This window comes from Artemia sp. Qi Xiang Cuo, chromosome 4, assembly GCF_049724085.1.
Source record: "Artemia sp. Qi Xiang Cuo chromosome 4, ASM4972408v1, whole genome shotgun sequence".
Classification (NCBI taxonomy): domain Eukaryota; kingdom Metazoa; phylum Arthropoda; class Branchiopoda; order Anostraca; family Artemiidae; genus Artemia; species Artemia sp. Qi Xiang Cuo.
The window spans coordinates 50,860,068-50,873,654 of NC_142797.1; the positions used below are offsets into that span (position 1 = coordinate 50,860,068).

The 13,587-nt window shown below is 34.0% G+C and overlaps 1 protein-coding gene across 21 annotated transcripts in view; it reads right to left on the minus strand.

Annotated features, from left to right (window-relative positions):
- Positions 1-13,587, minus strand: part of LOC148953208 (ATP-dependent RNA helicase vasa-like) — a 152,188-nt gene that overhangs the window by 94,038 nt on the left and 44,563 nt on the right. For 2 of the 21 annotated variants that reach the window (XM_089088383.1, XM_089088384.1), the window contains exons 6-7: positions 3,578-3,679; positions 29-158 (exon numbers count right to left, since the gene is read on the minus strand). The exons of 15 other annotated variants lie outside the window; for them this stretch is intronic. The gene's annotated coding sequence lies outside the window, so the exon portion shown is untranslated. Of the gene's footprint in view, positions 1-28; positions 159-3,577; positions 3,680-8,338; positions 8,452-9,368; positions 9,482-13,402; positions 13,488-13,587 lie in introns of those variants that run through there. 4 more of the 21 variants (XM_089088386.1, XM_089088388.1, XM_089088385.1 and 1 more) reach the window with 4 other exon arrangements.

Sequence of the window (13,587 nt, forward strand, 5' to 3'; positions counted from 1 at the left end):
TTTCCGTAGCTTTGCAAGTTGGCCTTACCTGAAAGATGAAATTTGAAGGTTTTTTTTTCATTAGTGTTCTATCTCCATATCAAATTGATCTGGTAAAAAGGGACATTTAATTGTACCAATCTGCATTATAACGACAACACAAACGTATGTGATGAAATCTGAAATAAAAATAAAATAGAATCAAATTTAGAAAACCAATTGAAATCAGAAGCATTTCAAATGAAGAATCAGAACGAACGCAGCCAAACTATCGGCATCAAACTAAGACACGACGAATCATGATAAGAGTAAATCGAAAAGGACCATGTATTCAATAAGATATTTCTTAGTTCTGTTTGATGTTCCGTACATGTACAAAAACAGTTCTTATGAAACTCGACAAATTGTTGATAAATTAGGCTTAGATGTTGATTGATGTTAGATGATAAAAATCATAGGCGACGATGACTTACCTCAATTTTCATGATTTTAATGATATGATGCTAGTTCTGATTATCATTTTCCAACTGGAATATATGCTTCAGCACTAAAACAAATTGAACCAATCCGATGTTTGTCATCTAAGGCCACTGGTAACAATTATTTAGTACTATGCCTCAGAAAGAAAGCAGCAGAAGGTTTTGTTGCATAATTGTTACAAAACTAAGCCAGCAAAGGAATTGCTAGCTTAGTTCATATGGGAAATATTTTTCATATAGAAATATAGTGATAAGTTCCTGATAAAAGGTCTATCTAATTGAGGCGAACACAACACCTTTATGGGCTAGACTCATATTCAAGCCAGGGCACTCATCCCCTAAAACTATCGAATTTTCCCATAGTTTTTTTTCATGAATTTAAAGTTATTCGCCCTCTTGCTGTTTCGTTCAATTGCCAGTTATCAAAAAGAATTATTCACACGCTAACATTCAATTACAAGAATAAGCGATTAACTACTGGAACATCAGCTACATACTACTAAAATAATAAGTTTTACTCTGAAATTATGAAGTTTTCCCACTTCTAAAATTAAATTGCTAAATATAAATCAGCACTGAACCTGGCATATATCAAATATTTCTGTTCAGAGCACGAACTTATTGAACACTGACATCAAACCGTTCGTGGTAACAAACTGTAAAAGAATTGGTTTTTAGTGCCAGGCGCCAACATTCAATTACAAAAATAAGTGATTACACTACTGGACAATACTACAATAGCTAAATACTACTAAGATAAGGGGTTTTACTCTGAAAATATGTAGCTTTCATACTTCTTAACTTAAAATTATATAAATCAGTAGTGAACTTCACATATGTCAAATATTTCCGTTCAGAGCACGAACTGATTGAAAACTGATATCAAACCGACCGTGATAACAAACTGTAAGTTATGAATGGCTCGGTCCAAGCAAAAGGGAGCTTAGCTCTGCTCCCTAGCAACAAGTATCTCCTCGTGCTCATAACATTTGTCCCTAATACCGTTCTTTTTAAGGTTAAAACTCGATCTTTCCAGTCGATTTAAGGAAAATTTGGCGATTGTTGTTATTGAAATTATTGAATGTCAATACTATTTAAGATAAGATCAGATTTATTCATAATCAATTAATCATACAAGAAAATACATTGTGCTAATCCCCCAAAGACTCCTAGGCCTGTAATAGAGGGGGAATAAATACCGTTTAAATCAAACACTAAATCAATAGAAAAACATTAAAATAGGCCTACATTGAATAATCTAATCAATACATACAATCCAACCAAAACACTCCTAATCCCCCTCGAAAGGCTCCATGGCCAGGGATACAAGGGGGAATCGATAAACTATCTCAGAATTTTGAATCAAAATCAACATGGTTCTATTTAGGGAAGAGTCACAGTTTGGCACCGCAAAATGACTGAATATGTCATATAGATAATTAAAAGTAATAGACGCCATTACACAGGATGGAGCTTCTGAGGGTAACACTAAACTTAATGAATATTATATATTTGAAATCGGCATAAAAATCAAATTCTTCTAATGTACTTAGTGTTACCAAAATTCCATTTTATAAGTTTCACTTACTATTTAGCCAAGTCGCTCCTAACTTACAATTGGTTAAGCAAAATGTTTGATAGGCAACAACATTAATTTCAACCACAACTATGAAATTGCCAAAAACCCAAAGCCGCATGCAATAATGATTAAACCCCAACAGGACTTGTTTCCCCATTGTGGTAGTGAGAATAAAAAGGGTTTAGTCCCCAGCCCCCTCTTTACTTTACCCCTCTTTACAGCCCCACTTTAAGTACACACAAAAGGATAAAAACTTAATTGTTTTGTAGTTTTTTTTTTATAACTTCAATTCCAAAAAAATGTTCTCTTTTCCCAACATAAAAATAACACAACTAAAAAACTAATGTTTAGAAATTGTGAGTATTTGATTCTAAAAATTAAAATATCCGATGGGAATCAATATTGAGATTCAAAGTTACGTTCTCGTGTTCTTAAGCGTGACTTTAAGTTAGAAATGTTTAAATCTAGCAACATGAGTAAAGAAAAATCACTGTTTTTTTTTTTTTTTTTTTTTTTTTTTTTTTTTTTTTTTGTCCCTGGGGCTCATTGCAGCCAATCACAGCGTTAGGGCAAATTTCAAAGTTTGATCTACTCGCCCTTATTGCAAGTAGCTCGCCATTTTTCTTCCCTGTTTAAGGCCAAAGATAAAAAATAATTCAGTTGATGTCTTAATTTGGGTTTTCGTGATTAGTTTTCTCAATTTTGTCGGAAAAGGCTAGATGACTCTATATGTAAAGACTTTTATAGTATTAAGACTCATGACGGTATGAAGGAGCTATATCCATCATTAAGCATATGGTGACAAATACAACGTTAGACAAAAGCTGAGCATATATTTAAACTGTTGTCCATCACATAATATTCTAGTTCTAATAGCAATTGATTTACACAATTAAAGTTACAAAAAAGGTCTCAAATTCATGGAAATAGATGAATGTTCTGTATTTCGTTTTATATAAGAGACAAGAATAACTTCCATTGCACAGCTACAATTTTGCAATTTACATTATATCAATTTGGGGTGAGTGAGAAATAGCTCTATACTTATTAGCTTCCTTTTCACCGAACATTTTCAGAAATAGATAGTTATGTGGTAGATTCATTGCCAACAGTCTAACAGAAAAGACACTCAAGACAGCCCACAAAATTCTGGGAAAAAAATTATTAGGAAGTAAATAAAAATAAATATTTTGCATTTAATTTGCCGATTCACTCACGTCCAAAACGATATTTAGTCTATACCCCCCCCCCCCCAAAAAAAAGAAACACTGCACAAAAAAAAACCTTTTCCCCCTTTTTTTTGTTTGAGAAACCACTCTAGAGAAAAAATACTTGCACCCTAGATGTGAAAATAGGCTAAAAGAGACCAAACGATACTTGATACAGTGATACTTGAAAAAAAAAGCATAGAAAAAAACAGCACACCTATGCAGTGAAATCCCCTCCTCCGATTCAAAGAAACATATAGAAAAGATTAACCTAAACATACCCTTTAATGTGCGTATTTTTTACATATTTTTTTGAAATGTAAATAAATCACCTTTATGGAAGAAGCCTTCAATCATCCAAGTAAATCATATTCCATTGGACTATTCTCCAAGTAAAATTGTAGCCAGTTTTGAATCAGTCATATAAGTTCTACCTGCAAACAGAATGTCATGAGACAAAGAAGAAAACCGTCATTTAAATCAATAATATGTAAACACATTCAGACAAATGCCTCGATATATATCATGGAACCCTTGAATTGACAAAAACTGTCAATCAAAGGGCATATCAAACTCGTCATCGAGTATCATCATAATATTTAGGGAATAAATATGTTTTGTAATAAAAAGAATATTTAGCTAGGTATCAAAAGCAGAGGAAAATAAAGTTCGGTCAATAAAATCTTAGGAGGCTAATATACTCTTTTAAGACTAATCAGCGGACACGGTGACAATGATATTGTAGAGTGAAATGCATCCCATGTATTTTTTTGGCCACTTCAAATCAAAGGAGTTGTAAAAAGTTGTCTTGTAGAAATAAGATAAAGCACTCTCATTATTACTCTTCCACAACAAAGAACAGCATAAAAACTGAATTCTTATTTAAAACTTTATATAATGGTCACTTATCCCAGTTATTAAAATTCCTTTATTACGTAATTACGTAATTAATTACGTAATATAGATAAAGCACATTGACAGTACTATGCCTCATAAGGAAAGCAGCAGAAGGCTTTGTTGCATAATTTTTCAAACAGTAACTCCTGTTATAATCATGGGCGGGATAGGCGGATTATATCATTAGAATACACCTTTTACGCATTTTTAAACCTTTTGACCTCACCTAGGGTGGAAATGAGGAACTAAGTGATTGAATTTTTCGGTTCTGATGTGATTTTCAGTCCCCTCAGACTTGATATAATAATAAACGACCTTTCAATCCCAAATATTGAAGAAATTTAAATTCGAGTCATCCCCCCCCCCCCCCAACCTTTTTCACCGCCTTTCCCTCAAACTATGGGTATTTCTGCACAGCCGAATTTGGCCGATTTTTGATGTTACTATGTGAATTTTTCTGAACATTTTGGTGCCAAAAAAATTTCGTTTGCTCCAATGCCCGGTCAAAACCTCAAATAACTAATCTACCAGTGAAGATAGTAAAAAGTCTCGAATCCTGAATTCTACCTCATAATTCCAGAAACTCCAAGACTACAGCTGATAGGGTAACATAATCCCGCTTCAAATTTTGTTGTAATAAATTACCCATGGTAAAAGAATTTATTCCTATAAAATCTATAGTTCTTTTACTGGTAGCCTATTGAAATTTAGTAGCCTATAAGTTTTTGTATGGCACTAAAAAAATATCCTTTTTTTTACAGCCGTCTAACTTCACAATAAAGCACATAATTTCCCAAAAGACGATTGAAACCAAAATAAGATATTTTATTTGGTAACAGGACCTCTGGTAAGCAAAAAACCATTTAATCTAATTTATCTTATTTTTTGTAAATAAAAAAAAAGTATTCCACTATGACAGAAAACAGACCAAGATGACGTAATTAAATATCTAGAGCTAAATAGCAGGACGACTTTTGTCCGTCATTTTGGATAAAAGCCAACACAAAATGACTCATCAAATTCCTGAGAAATTCATAAGTGGGCAGGGCCTGCGTAACAAAAAGCAAAAAACAGGCCAGCGGATTGATTAGTTGATTTTCAGCGTTTGATTAAGCAACAAGAGTGATAAGACAAATATGAGTATAAGTAGCGTCTATCAAATATTCAGTGCTGCAGATGGAGATTATGAAAGCTTTTACTTGAACACAGATTGGCAGCTAGGGAGCGGAAAAACAGCAGCTACAAGCAAAGAAAACGTACTGGACATATTATGCGATAATTTAGAATTGAATAAGGAATTCAGTCAATCTCAACATAGAGCAAAGGACAATGTACACGAAGGCGAAGAAAACGCTGTCGAGAGATCTACAAATTGCCTCCAAGCCGCTGTTAAAAGACCCAAAGAAAGAAAGAAGACCTCTCCTAAGAAAAGAAATGGTGAAAAGAAACCTTCAAAGATACAACAAGAACATAAGAAAAGTGTAAAAGAAAGAAATAAGGAAGCCGCACAATGGTACAGGATAAGGAAAAGACTCCGGAGTCAAGAAGTTAAAGAAGATTTACACCTATTAAAAAAGAGAGAGGCCGCGCTCGAAGAAGAGTTGAGAACGCTTAAAGCGACTCTTCACTTGGGCAGCGCTATTGCACTGCCTGTGATTAAAGAGATCTCTGAGTGCGATTTCTATTGAAGTTTCCAATGAATTCGTTCATCTACTTAGCTCACCGATAGCTTTTATGATTATTTTCTGTTTTATATGTTTATAGTATTGCAAAACATTATACAGAGTAGAAAAATTATGAAGCTTATTTGATTTCAAAATTACTTATTCCATAGGCTAGTTTTTAAATTCTTTGCAGATTTGTTTTGATAACATGTTTGTCATTCTTAAAGATGATCTTTTTGCCAAAACTTTGGATAAATAGAGAAAAAGAACATCTTTTCCAATTTTTTTTGGCACAGAAAATGGTAATTTTAACAAAACCAGGCAACAATTAATGAAGCTCGCCACTTCACTACACCCCTGTCGACTGGGCAGATAATACTCGCTTCAAAGTAAGTGAGGGGGACCTGGGAGCTAGCTAAAAACACCTAGATATTGAATCAAGTCCTTTCCCTCCTTTCACTAACAGCTGTTAAATCAACATTATCATTATTTGGTCAAAAAACTTTTGGTAAAATTTAGACAGACGAAAATCATAAATCGGGTAAAAAATTCCCCTACAAAATATTATCAGAGCTTACTTAAGCTGTACAGCCGCACAGCCAAAGTTCGTCTTTTTGACATTTTTCAAGACATTTTTTATTTTTGTATAAGACATTTTCCTGTGAGGGTTTCAATTAGGTGGTAAATCTCTTTTCAACAAGGTGTTTGTTGTAATATGAACAAAAGAAGCATTCTTCAATTTTTCAGAATGTCAAATTTGTTTTCTATATTTCCCATTTGGATTTTCTACTGGGCATTTTTTGGTATGATAATTTCCTGGTGCTGCAAGCAATTTTCAAGTGTGTTTTTAAAATAATACCAATAAATTTAATTTTGTTAAAATTGTGGGGACGAGGGTATTTTTATCATTACGAGAAGTATTCCGTCATGTTGGATGAGAGCAAACGAAAATGACTCATCAAGTGCCGAAGGAGTTTGTAAGCTTTTTGTTATCTAACAGAAAACAGGCCAGCAGATAAAACCCAATAAAACACTTTTTTTGAAAAATCCACTCAATTCACTTTTACTGTACTTTTATATTAAAATGGTAGCCTCAGATTTGCAACCTATGAGCTTACAAACTCTTAAATAAATGCATTGAAAAAACTAAATACAGTTGGGCATACGTAATTACTGCGTTTTTACTTAAGATACGGTTGTCGAACTACATTTCTATGGGCTATGTTGATTGACTTTCAATCACTTGGGATCTCTTTAAATACTCCCTGTATAATAATAAGTTTAAATATAAATTCACTATAACTTCAAACTAGGGATACAGAACTTCAACTAGGGATTTAAACCCAAGACACTCATCCACTAGGACTCTAGGTAAATTTTCAAACTTGTCATTAACACTGTCCAGACGATCTCATTCGTGTTTAAATGCGTCTGCGTGAATTACGATAAGCTATAACAGAAATTAGTTTCCAAGCATTAACTAAGGAGTTTTAACAGAAACCTTTATTTTTGAAAGAACCAACAGTTTTTGGCTAATCTTTTACCAAAAACATTACGACATCTCTATCTTGGTTTTTCCTATTTAGTTTAAATTTTCAATTTTCAAAATATTGAAGGTCAGACTATTAACATAATTTGAGTTCAAAACTGATTTGGAATCATTTCATTTTCAGTATTAATATTTAGTTTATTATTCGTTTCAATATTCAGATTGATTTTATTATTATTTTCCAATGAGTGTTTAAGACAGAATTTAAAATAAATGCAGACAGAGTAGGCTTTACACTTTTACAGTTGGGAGGGGGGAGGTTGCGAAATTCTTGGAAATAGATGGATGTTACATATTATGCATGATATAAAAGACAATAATATTTTAAAATAGAGAAAAAGAACATCTTTTCCAATTTTTTTTCGGCACAGAAATAGTATTTTAGCAAACCCACGCAACGATGGATGAAGCTAGCCATTTCGTGACACCCCTGTCGGCTGAAAAGATAATACTCGCTTCAAAGTAAGTGAGGGGGACCTGGGAGCTAGCTAAGAATACCTAGATATAGAAATAAGTCCTTTCCCCTTTTTCACTAACAGCTACTAAATCAACATTATCATTATTCGGTTAAAACTTCTTTGGGTAAAATTTAGACATCATAAATCAGGTAAAAGATTCCCCATATAAATGCTATCAGAACTTGCTTGGGCTGTACAACCCTACACCCGAAGTTCGTAGTAAATCTCTTTTCAACTAGGTGTTTGCTGTAGTATCAACAAAAAAGCAATTTACACTTTTTCAGAATGTCAAATATTTTTGTATGTTTCCCATTTGGATTTTCTACTAAGAATTTTTCAGGTAATATAATTTCCTATCTTAACTGCAATTTATTTTAACTGCTATTTTTGGATAAAACAAACATTGCAGATGTTTTTAAAATAATGCCAATAAATTTAATTTTTTCTTATTTGTGTAGATGCAGGGGAGTTTTATTACGAGAATTATTCCGTCAGTGTGGATGAGAGCCAACGAAAATCACTCACCAAGTGCCACAGGAGCTCGTACGGGAAAGGGCGAATCTAACAAAAAGCAGAAAACAGGCCAGCAGATTTTAGTTCATTTCCAGAAGCCCTTGATTTGAAGCCAAATATGAAAGCTATGGAGAAAAGCACAAGCAAAAAAATAAAATCCACCAAAAGAAAAACACATAAAAACGGAGAATCAAAACATCCGAAGCCTGAACTAGAAAGGGTGCAGAAAAAAATAGCAACTAAAATCAACGACTTAATTTCGAAGAATTTTCTATTGAAGGTTTTTTAATTGCAAAAAAAAAACTTATAGAACCCAATAAAATATTCTTTGAAAAATCCACTCAATTTACTCTTATTATACTTTTATCTTAAAATTGTAGCCTCAGATTTGCAACCTATGAGCTTATAACCCTTAAATGCATGCCTTGATAAAATTTCACATTATTAAAATGAGATTTTACTAATAAAGAGATTTGGCTAGTGTTAATTTGAGACGATCAAAATTTTTCACAAAAATTTTCAGCTAATAAGATATACTGTAGAAAATATGATTGGCTCAAATTAGCGCTAGCTAAATGTCGGTATAAGTAAAATATCACCCGTAAATGAGGCATCGTACTCCCCGTTTCAGTCTATGGTTTAGTACAATATCCGTTCTAACGATAAATGCAACTAAAGCTTGATTTCAAGCCATAGTCCGCTCAGTTGAAGAAAAACAAACTACATGCAAATATGCATTGAAATTACAATTTTTCCCCTATTCGTATGATAAACAATGGCTTTTTGTAGGGTCCCAATTCATTGCTCTTATTTGAGAATAGTGATGTACTAACATTAAAAGTTAAATAGCGGAGGAAATGTATAGGATATTTAAAGTCGATGCAGAGGGAAGAGGGAAAAAAAATATGAAAAAATTTTTCGGGTCGTAAATAGCCGAAATATTTCTTTGGGGGGAGAGGAGGGGCCAACATCGTTTTCGAAGGAAGGGTCCCCCTCATGTGGACAAATTATAATAAATATTTTTAAAAATAAGAAAACTTACAGTTAGATTGAAGAAACACCCATCGGATAAAACCGGAAAGTATCATCAGAGTTATTGTTTATCAGTGATAAATTGGGAATCGTGAAGCACTGAAAGACTTCACTGCAGATGGCCTAAAATTAAAAAAAACATTAAAGTACCATAATTGTCGCAATATTTATGTAAATAAGATGGAATATGCATCAGGTAGAGTACATAGACACTGATTTTTCAACAGAAGTCAGAGAGGGCAAGTGTATTCATCATTAACACCAAGTAACTTACATCAATGCAGCTAGTCTGTAAATACAGATATGAGCTAAATCGTGCATACAGTTTAATCGTGCGAAATTTCAAATTTTCAAGAAACTGACTGAAAGTGCACCATTGTTTAACAAACAGACAGAGAACTTTGGATCCTGATAAATAATTTAAGTACCGTAGTCCCCTGTCGTCACAGAATATAGAATGAAGAATGTAGAAGAAATATGCATCAAGTAGAGTACGCAAGTATACATACGCTTTGAGTTTTGATGGCAAAGCTGTTTCAGTTTGGCTATAGTATATGTCAAACATAATGAATTACACGAAAGAGAGAATGGAAACGGGAAGTCAAATAGAAAATTCTCAATTATTGAAATAGCATAGTCCTCTCTTCTCCTTGAAATAGCTTGAATAGCGACACTAAATTCTATACTATCAGAAGATATGAATTTTCAATATTAACTCTAAATTAAAAAAAAAAAAAAAAAAAAAAAAAAAAAAAAAAAAAAAAAAAAAAAAAACAGCTAAAACTTACCAGCTAGGCATATCAAATTCGTCTTCCAGTATAATCTTAAGACTCAAAGAGACAAAAAAAAGTATTAATCTCCAAGTCCTTTAAAAAAAAGATATTAATCTAGCTGTCCCTTAAACATAACACAACAAAAAATGAATCACAGCAATAATCTGAAAAAAGCTCAGGCTATTTTGAATAGAGAAAATGTTAATAGTAGTAATCAGCTATTTTGTTAACCAATGTTATTGATGAGAACTGCCCTAAAGAGGATCCAACCCATCTCGGTGTGAATTGGGAGGGGAGGGGGAAAGTTGTTTTTCCTTGTTTGGTTTTTCGTTCATCCAACAAAAACGGGCCATTAAATATTCGTTTTCTGCAATGCTTTTTGTTAATTTTTCCCCCTTTTTCATAGTAAAAATATCCTGTTTTTGTTTTCAATTTGTAATCCAATATTACCAAAACCACACTAAGGCCAAGTTAACATGAAAATTAATCAAAATTGAATATCACCATAAGACTCAAAGACTTCAGTTCTTTAAAGTGGATACTTCATCATTACAGCCAAAACTAATGACAAAAACTTGATATTCTAGGTTCAAACCAGTAAACTTAGGATTAGCGCGGCCTTGGATGTTTACTTATTCCCACTAAAAATTAAATTACTTATATTATTAGCATAATTACTACTTAAATGAACTATTAAAGCTGAGTTTTCTAATAACCGATTCACCCCATTTGTTCCAATTGGATTATATCCAATATTGGATATCGCTGGTAAAGATTCGACATCAGAGACAGGAGAGAAAAATTCGAACTTGATTAAAATGATTACTATTAGCCCAAAAAACTGTTTAAATGAAAGTTTACCTACAAGGAATAATCAGTTCAACGTCATATCCTCTGGATCTCACCATTATTGAAAAATGTATAAACGGCGATTTGGATAGTCCGACTACAATTCGAAACTACAACTTTACTTGTTTCAGAACTGGGGAAAGAAGAGTTCACACTTAGGTGAATTTAATAAACCGCATCTCTTAGTAATGAACGGTGAAATTAATTCAGGAATTTGATCCTAGAAATAATCAGGAATCAGGAACAGCCTCTGGTTTATCATCATTTTTAAGAATTTATAGTTAGGCCTGCTATTTCTAAACTGGAGAAAAATTTTCAGCAATTTTTAACAACATACACCCTTTAAAAAGTCTGAACACAAATAGTACTGTTTGATTTAGTTTCATACCTTCTCTAGTTGACCTGAAATGGAAAACTTGATACCATTCGCAAAAAATTCTTTTTACTTTCTTTGATAGCTTGGATACACTTACGCTATTTTGATTTGGTTAAATTTTAAGATCAGAAGTAGCATCAAAAGTTTGAACATAATACTCTCCGTCGTTCTTGGGATACTGCTGAGATGCCTTATTGGGAGTTAGCATTATCGCAGTGCATTTTGATTTAATGCTTAAGACAACATTTGGTTTTAAACATAATGGGCAAATTAGTGGGTGGGCGTGTGAGGGTGGGAGTGGAAGGGGATTAGTTGCCCTGCAATCACTTTCGACTATTACAAAGGACATCAGTCCTTTCTATTTTCAATTGAATAAGCCCTTTTCGAAGTTCCCACGACAACTCCTTCGATACGAAGTGTGCTGGTCTAAACAACAACAACAAAAAAATACATTATACCCACATAGATGTTTACTGTAAAAATGTCAAGCCTTCCAATGACTTTCGACTATTAAAAAGGGCACTAGGCCTTTCGATTTCCAATCGAATGAGCCCTTTTTGAAACGACAACGCTTTCTATAAACACCTTATATTCCCCCAGGGCATAAATTACAACCCTTACCTTAAGGTCTATTAGGGTGGTTGTCATCCTCTAAGACCGAATAACCAGAACTTTCAACTACGTTAAACAAAATGGCTATCTCAAAATTTTGATTGGATGTGTTCGGGGAAATGGTGGGCGTGAGAGGGGCGGTAGTCGCTCTCCAATCGCTTTCAACTATTGAAAATGACCCTAGCTCTTTCAATTTCCAATCAAATGAGCCCTTTTGAAGTTTCTACGACAAAACTTTCAGTAAAATTCTTATATGCTCCCAGGACATAACTTACAACCCATTCCCTGAGCTGGGGGGGGGGGGGGGACATTCTCAAAGACCTAATTTCCAGAACTTTCTACTAAGTTGAACAAAATGGCTATCTGAAAATTTTGATTGGATGTGTTTTGTGTAATGGTGGGCGTGAGAGGGGGGTTAGTTGCTCTCCAATCACTGTCGAATATTAGAAAGGGCACTAGCCCTCTCAATTTTGAATTGAATGAGCCCCTTTTGAAGTTTTACGACAACTATCTATAAAAACCTTATATGCTCCCAGGGATGAACTTACAACCTTTGCCATTGGGGCCCTGGGGGGTTAGTCATTATTAAATACATAATTTCCAGAACTTTCAACTATGTTGAACAAAATGGCTATCTCTAAACTTTGATTCAATGTTTTTGGGGAAATGGTGGGCGTAAGAGGGGGTTAATTACTCTCCACTCACTTTCGACAATTAAAAAGAGCAATTTCAATTTCCAATCAAATGAGCCGTTTTTGAAATTTCTATAACAACTTTCTATATAAACTTTATATGCCCCCAGGGCATAGCTTACAACCCTTGCACTGAGGGCTCTGAGTGGATTATCATCCTAAAAGACCTAATTTCAAGAACTTTCAACTGCTTCGAACAAAATGGATATCTCAAAATTTTGATTGGATGTGTTTGGGAAAATGGTGGGCATGAGCGGGGCGTTAGTCGCTCTCCAATCACTTTCAACTATTAAAAAAGGCACTAACCCTTTCAATTTCCAATTGAATGAGCTCTTTTGAAGTTTCTACGCTTTCAATAAAAACCTTATATGCCCCGATTACATAATTTACAACCCTTTCCCTGAGGGCTGTGTGTGTGTGTGGGGGGGGGGGGGGGGGTTGGAGGCTTTTTGAGGATTCAAGGCCTTTTGCTATCTTCACTGGTTGATTAGTTCTGTTAGGAGAATGGAATTTTCAAGGAAACAGATTTACGCCCGGAAGTGGCTTTTCCCATAATCCTACTTATGCCCCTTCCCCCTTTAGTGATGTAAATTCACCTTGGCCCTGGTGTCGACCCCCGGGGCCACGGTGAATTGAAGAAAACGATTTTAGCTTAACTCACAGGGCCGGGGATTTCAACCCCAGAGGCATAGTTGTTTGACTTGAAAAAATAAAGACAATGTACGCGCATAAAACCACTTACCTTGAAAACCGATAATATAGAGAATGTTGAACAAGTTCGAGACACTTTGAATTTCTGGAAATCCTTCATTGGTTACTCAGACAACCTAAAATTACGAAATGATACTTCAATACTGAATTACAACGAACTTAAAATATGACATTTTATCAGCAGGCGATCAGTGGTAGTGACGAAATGATATCATA